At 36.3% G+C, this 8119-nt stretch overlaps 1 pseudogene; it reads right to left on the reverse strand.

Moving 5' to 3' along the window:
* Positions 1 to 2778: 2778 nt before the first annotated feature.
* LOC114611688 lies at positions 2779 to 2876 on the reverse strand (annotated as a pseudogene).
* Positions 2877 to 8119: the final 5243 nt, after the last annotated feature.

The following is an 8119-nucleotide window of genomic DNA, read 5'->3' on the forward strand; positions in this document are numbered from 1 at the left end:
GTTGCTGTACAAGACCAAGGACACTCACTTAAACCCAGCACTGTCATGTGGGTCTGTAATTCCAGTACTTCTCCTGTGAGATAGGCAGCAACAGGTAAGAATGTCTGGAAGCTTGTCATCCATACAGTCTGGTATACACTGCTGTGAACAATAAAGAGACCCCGTCTCAAACAATATCAGAGATAAAGACTAACAGTCAAGATGCCATGTACACTCTGTAGTATTCACACACCTACACTTACACTCTCACATGTATACATGCACATACATGCACATACATCACACACAGAGATATTTTCAATATCAATTTGCAAAAAAACCAAATATATGCATTTTGTATAGTATTAAATTTGTTAGAGAACTCTGTAAGGTCAATTTGAGACATGCTCGGGGCTTAAATGTCTGTTATACAACTACAAGTTAATTCATTGTTTTCCTAATTGCTAACAGATAAGCAGACAAATTGTTAGTGATTAATAGATGTGTAGAGAACACTATGAAGGAAACGGAAATCAGTTATCAGCATATACTTTCAAGCCGGAAGATTTTCACACTCATCTGTGACATGCAAAGCTGTTTCCATTGTTATGATCTTATGTAACTGATTTTAAATGATTGTTTTCACTTTGATAACTGTCCTATGGAAGTGGTCTATTGCTTTCAGTAAAATAGTAATGCACTTTAATCTCTGACCTTTCAGTTACAATGGAGGATAATACTCATTGTAATTATGCTGCTTTTATGAACTATTACAAAATTTGCTGTTTGCCAGCCCACTGGAAAAATACTATACAGTCATGTGCCATTTAGTCACAGAGGCGTGATACATAAACCAAAACATCATCATATAGTATTATACATTGTGTGTTATGCCTAATTATTGGTGCTGTGCTCTTGGACAGCTAGCAATGCAATGATGTGATTTACACAAGTATCAAGTATCACCAAAATGTGTTTTCTTCTCTTCTTTTTCCTGTTACCATGATAGAATTCCTCAACAAAATCAACTTAAGAGAGGAAGGGTTTATTTCAAGAAGGGTTTAGTTCAAGGACTATCCATCACTCTGTGGAAGTCAAGGCAGCAGGAGATTAAAGTAGGTGATTCCATTGCTTTACACATCAGAAGACTGCGATGAATGCATGCATATTTCTCAACTTCCTTTCTAACTTATATATTCCAGGATCCCTTTCTGAGGGAATTGATCCACCCATAATTAAACAGGCCCAACCAATGATGACAGAGAAGAGAATCCTCTGCCGTCATGCTCACAGCTACATGTCCTAGGTGATTCTACAGGTGGTCATGCCGGCAGTTGACACTAAGTATCACACATATGGACAGAGCTATAATATTATGGGGGGCTAGCTCTGAAGTAGGAATTTTTCAGCTTCATTATATTTTTGTGTGACTATTACTCCATAAGCCAACCAAATACTAAGCAAAACATCTTTATAAAGCACATCATTGCACTCCCTTAGGTTACCTCAAATATTTTGCTTTTAATTTCTCTCATATATTTGAGATGTAAAATATATGAAAACCTGGTGAATTGATGCTCAGCTTATATCCATGGTAATCCACACTTTTAAATTTGCCTTGGATTTCTTTTAAACCATTCTCTATGGAGCAACTCATTTGTGGATTAAAATTTTTGTGTCATTGCTGAAGTAAAATGAAAAATCTCAGGTAGCTGAAATTCTCCCTTCATGGTTCATATATTGCGTTCAGAGGACCAGCAGAAGCAAATGCTGAAGAGCCATGCTCTCATGCTGTGAAACAGCCTATGAAGCGGGAGTGGGAAGATACCAGCTTCAGGGCATATTTAATTAAATATAATATTATTTAATTAAAACTCCATTTGCCTTTTGCCTTTTTTAAGATTAAAAATTAACTATCTACCTGCTTTTATGTTTATGTGTATATTTACCTGCATGTGAGTGCAATTACATGCAGGGGCCAGAAGAGGGTGTTAAATACCCTGCCTGTATCCACAGATAAGCTCTTAAAGAGCAGTGAGTGTTTTTAGTGGCTAAGCCATCCCTACAGTCTCTTCTTAGTGTAATACTACCCTCAGGTTACTAGGCAATACCATCACCGTACATCAGTGCCAGTAGCATATAGCCATTGCCAATAGTTCTGTGATACCTGTGGATATGAGTGCATTCCCCACCATTTAGCAGGTCCTGACCATTCTGTGCCCCACAGCTATTGTTTCTTTTCTTTTCTTTTTTAAAGGGAACATATAAATTTAATGTTGCTGAGTAAAGTACAAGTTCGTATGGTCTATCAGCCAGATGAAGGTTAAAATGCCTACTTTAAAAAAAAGATTTATTTATTTTATATATATGAGTATGCTATTGTTGTCTTCAGACACCAAAGAGGGCATTGGATCCCATTTCAATGGTTGTGAGCCACCATGTGGATGCTGGGAATTGAACTCAGAACCTCTGGAAGAGCAGTCAGTGCTCTTAACTGCTGAGCCATGTCTCTAGCCCCCATAATGCCTCAAGTATCTTAAAATTCAACCTTCCTCCTAGATAGAAAGGAATTTTAACATTTAATATTTCTTTCTAGTTCTAATCCCATTGAAACTCATAGATTAAACTAGTTTAGCATTTCAGGAAAATAAATTTTGTAGAGTGAATAGTTCATAGAAGAAATTCTATTTATACTTATATTTTCCATATTATCAGTTTACATCCACTAAGAAATATTTTACTTGAATTAAATGTGTAGAAATATATACCACCAAAAGTATAATTTCACCTGAGGAAAAAAAATAAATGGAACACTTTACAAATTTTCATATCCTCTTTGTGCAGGGCCATATAATCCTCTCTGTATTGTTCAAGTTTAGTGTATGGAAGTGAGCACCATTGATAATCTTTTGACTGAAGTACCATCACTGATAATCTTTCTTTAGATCACATGACAATGCTTAATTTGATGTACCTAGACATATTAAAACCAAACAAAGAAGAGAGTATGAACACTAATCTATTTTTAATTAATATTAAAAATTAAATTAGTCAAGTTATACTTCTGTCATATTGATTTCAGAGTCCACTCTGTTAAATTAGATCTTCAAAATAATGGTAACTCATAGTCTGAAGTTGTGTAAGAAATAGAGAAATACAAAGCAGGAAGATATTAAATATTATTGTACAAGTTGGAGAATAGCTCAGTGGTTAAGAGCAGATATTTATTTTTCATAGGACCCCAATTTGGTTCTCAACAACTATTTCAGGTGGCTCACAACTACCTGTAACTCCAGCTCCAAAAATAATAGATGCTCTGGCCTCCAGTGGCTTCAGCACCCATGTGCACACACCGGCACAAAGAAATATAGTTATTAATAGTACAATGAGTCTTTAAAGTTATGCTAAATTACAGCCTATGGTCATTTCAGTTTTAATTCGTCTTCTCTTAAGAGAATGAGTTTTCCCAAAGTCAAAACCTTCCACACAAAAGGGACAAAGAATGTATTCTCGGAACATCAACAGAAAAGATATTTTTTTTCTACTTGTCAAGGACAGATTACCCATGGGAGCCTCTTGTTCCTCTTTCTTAAGTCAATTACTTAATTTTGTCCCTGTAATTATTTGTCTTTGTCAATTCACATCAAAACAACATAGCTACAGGGAGTTATCCTTGGCTGTACAGCTTAATTAAGAGTCTATGAGTAAAGAATCTTGTTGTCAGGCTTTATCTTGAAGTCCAATTACCAGAAAACAAATGTTTCTGGATGAGATTGTGATTTTTAATACACTAAATCAATCAAACTTTCCTGGAAACAGGTTAACAGTTTAAGGTGGTTCAAAATGACTAAGCTATTATGGCCATGGAATAGATGTTTTTCCAAGCACATTCATTTGACAGGAAGTTGGTCAAGGTTAATAACTGATATATGGTTAAAGACCACATATTAACCTCCGGCCTTCTAGGGATAATCCATATTTGTGTGTGTGTGTGTGTGTGTGTGTGTGTGTGTGTGTGTGTGTGTATGTGTGTGTGTGTGAGTGTGTGTGTGTGTGTAAGGTAAGAGTCTAAGCAGAACTTTCAAATTACTGAGTTTTTTAAATTCAAGATTAAAAGAAATGTCTGATTTTTTACAGCTTAGTCTAGTCTTATAAATATAAAAACTAATGTAGAGGCAAGGGGAAAGCAATTATGCAACAAAAATAATCTTAAACATCAGTTACTAATTTTGATTTGACTATGATGGATTGGGTTTCAGAGGAAGAGCAATCGTCTCATCAGAAACAGCTCAATCAGCTGAATTAAGCAATAGAATCTGTCTAAAAGCACTGGGGAATGACCACAGTGATCAAGACTTGACAGTGTCTCAGAGAATAGAGGTAATCTTTAAAGTTTCTGCCTGTGTCATTTTTACACTCAAGATATATGGCAGTTCACAAGAAGAGAAGACATAAGGACAAGAAAATCCCAAACAAAAACAATGAAACAAAAACAATCAAATCCTGGTGTTGAAAGACTATGAACAATTTCCAAAGCTTTTATATTGAAACACAAAGATACTCAGGACTAAGGAAATGAGCAGTTGGAAGTTGTGATGGTTTAACTCTTTATTAAACACAACCTAGAATCTCTTGAGAAAAGAGTCACAGTGAGGGATTATCAAGATCATGGTGACCTGTGAGGATAATGTATGGGATTATTTTAATTGCCTTCCCCAATATGGGAAGATTCTCGGCCTACAACTGGACACACCCACTTTAAAGGCTGGACATTGATCTGCGGAAACGCGAACAAGGCAAGCTGAGCACCAGCAAGCTTTCACGTATTCATTTCCCTCTGCTCTTGACTGTGGATGATATGACTTAGTCTTTAAATTTCCCTCAACTTTCACTTCCTTACAATGATGGACTTTAACCTGGAATGGTGAGCTACAACACACCCATTCTTCTTTAAGTTGCTGTTTTTTCAGGATACGGTATCAAAGCAATAAAAACAAAAGTAGGATGTCCTAAAGAGAAAAGCAACAGAAAAGTGACCCTCAGCATGGAGCCTCATTTCTCCTCAGTGCGTGTGTGAACTTATAACACAGCGACCTGATAAAACTCCTGCCCTTAGAGGCAGGAGTACAATGCAGATATTCACTATGAGGGAAACTAGATTTCAGGGTGGAGTCTGAGTAGCAATCCAGGTGTTCAGTTCCTACCTCTGAAGGACTACATTCCAGACGTTACGATAGAGCATAAGTGTGTTCAACCTTATTAAGATGAAAACTAACTCTCAACTCAACCGGAACGCTAAGAATAACAATGGGACTTCCATGCCTCCGCCTAATAGGAGATAAGGGAATCATTTAAAAAACTGGTTATACAGAAAGCCTTTATTAATCTTGTTTGTAATCACAAACTAGAGGAACCAGAAGTAACAAAAGAAGAATAATACACAGTGGGCACACATTCATGGGTGGCCTTTGTGGTCATTTGGACAAGTTTAAAAGTGTCAAACTGAAGAAATTTTCTCCATTTGAAGTTTTATATAAATATTTTAAACCCAATGTCAGTAAATTAAATCTCAAATACTCCAAAATGGAAAAACAGAAAAATCCAAATCTATTCCAGTAATACAAACTTGTGTATAATTTAAAAATAAATTTCCCATGCAAAATATTAAAGAAACTGATTTAGAATATTCTCATTTGATTTAATAGATGCATCTTGCAAATATAAAGATTCATTTATGCAATAGCTGATTATTAATAAAGAGAGTTATCCTTCATCTGATAGATATCTGTAGAGCAGTTATTGCAAACCTTTTGCTCAGTGACGTCAGATAAAAGGTCTCTCCAACTCAGAACGCGAGCATTTTAGCTTTAATTATTTTCCCCACCAATTGTCAAAGTAACTTTATAATTCCTTTGGAAATGTTGAAGAACAGACAGAAAGCTAAGGTATCACAAAGAGCCAAATTAGGGCCTTAAAATAAAAAAGCATCAATCTTGTACAGAGCTAGAGTAACTGAGTTGCTGGCCTTAGTGTAAGACTACATGCACCATTATAGAGAATTGGGGAATGAGACAAGAGATGGACATTTAGACTGTCTATCAAGAAGGGTTTCACTAGTCGGGCAGTGGTGGCACACGCCTTTGATCCCAGCACTTGGGAGGCAGAGGCAGGCTGATTTCTGAGTTCGAGGCCAGCCTGGTCTACAGAGTGAGTTCCAGGACAGCCAGGGCTACACAGAGAAACCTTGTCTTGAAAAAACAAAACAAAAAACAAACAAACAAACAAAAAACCCAAAAGCCAATAACAACAACAAAAAAACAAAAGCAAAAACAAATAAACAAAAACAAACAAAACAAAAAAAGAGAGAGAAGGGTTTCACTGTAGAGAACTGTTTTTCCTAACTAACATGATCCCATGTTCAGAGACAGAAGGAAAATGGAGTACAAAGGACGGATAAGCTAAAATTTACAAAATACAAAGGTGATGAATACCTTCCAATCTTGGAGGTGAATCACAGTAAGCACTAACATAAAATGCCGAAGCATAAAATAAAAGAACGGTTGTTACTATTAAAAATTCAGTGAGGCAATTAAGTTCACAGCAAAACAAACCTTGGGAATGGGGAGATGATTGTAATTTCTACAAAAATATCCATATTATCTGTGTGACAGAGAAAGACAACTTTGGACTGTTTCCAGGAAGTTGGTGATGTCTTATTTTCAACACAATAGCTAGTTGTAATAGTTTATTTTTTGATAAACCACCAACCTACAATGTGAGGATTTTTTTCACTCTCTTCTGTAGCACACTTGTGTAAATGTTACTAAAAATTAAAGTCATAACGTGGTGAATTCTATATTATTTTCTTCCATGAGGAAGCTGGCCAATATACCCTTGGGCAAAGCAAACACCTATAAAGAGATACGAACATATGAAGCCAGCTATGCAGGGGGTCGGGGGAGGGAACACAGAGATAAGGGCTTTCTTAGGACTGCAGAGATAGACAAACATTTCCTGGGCACAAAGACAGGACTTTGTAGATTAAAGAAATAGCATGCAGGAAGATAGTTTCCAAGATGGAAACTTCTGGGGTGGCAGCACCTTCCTGCATTTGCTGAATTAATTGCTGGTGTTTTGCCACTGGATGCCCTCTCTGTGTTTTATCAATCTGTGGGATGGAAACCAATGAAAGTTACCTTGTCTTTATGGGGCTGATTATTCATCACTACACCCCGCTGCAGGCTACCCAGAAGACATGTGGCTCCTCATTATCACCAGTGGAAAGGCAAAAAGGGAGAGGTGTATCAGCTTAGTTAATTAAGCATCCTTGGGGGAAGATTGGACAGTGGGAGGAAGTTAATACAAAGGGATAAAAGGAGCCTGTTAGATTTAATGAAACTCTTCCTTTTGGCTCCCCCCTGACTCTATGAAGAAATGAGAATTAGGCTTTAACTGCCTTTTTAATAGTGTCCTATCTGACATAAAGTCTTGTACACTTAGTTCAGCCATTAAAAGTTTTAATGTATAGAAGATGCTAAGAAAGCGCACCCATTTCATCTTTAGGAATTGATTTCTCCAAATCATGTAAAATATGAGAAGAAAACTACTGTAAGAGACCTGTTTTACACTGAAATTTGTAATGCTGCCACAAAAGCAAAATGAAAAATTGGCACGAAAATGAAAATTGATTTCTCAGGTGTGTGCAAAAGAAAATAAAAACAAAACAAAACAAAAGCTAGTTATCTTCACCCAAATTTTGTCAATTAAAAAAAATTAAATTACAGGGTAGATACCAATTTAAAATTTAATAAATAGTAATGTCATGGGCCAGGCAGGTGATTGAGCTAGTAAAAGTATTTGCTGCCAAGTTTTTGATCCACAGAACCCATATGGTGGATGGATAGAGTGTTCTCCTCTCGTTATCTTCAGGCATCCACATGGGTCTCACTGAATAGATTCCCCTCTTAACAGATATATAGTTATACATATTAATAACTTTTATTATTTATCACTCATGTTATTTATTAGGCTTCTCTCCCAGATAAGTTACCTTTCAAGAGCACTATTTAGAATGTTGACTATAAATACCCCTCTCCACTTTTGCTAATGTTTATACTTACCAACCCAGTAAGAATCATGA

The sequence above is a fragment of the Grammomys surdaster genome, unplaced genomic scaffold (genome assembly GCF_004785775.1).
Source record: "Grammomys surdaster isolate TR1022 unplaced genomic scaffold, NIH_TR_1.0 126118, whole genome shotgun sequence".
In the NCBI taxonomy this organism is placed as follows: Eukaryota; Metazoa; Chordata; class Mammalia; order Rodentia; family Muridae; genus Grammomys; species Grammomys surdaster.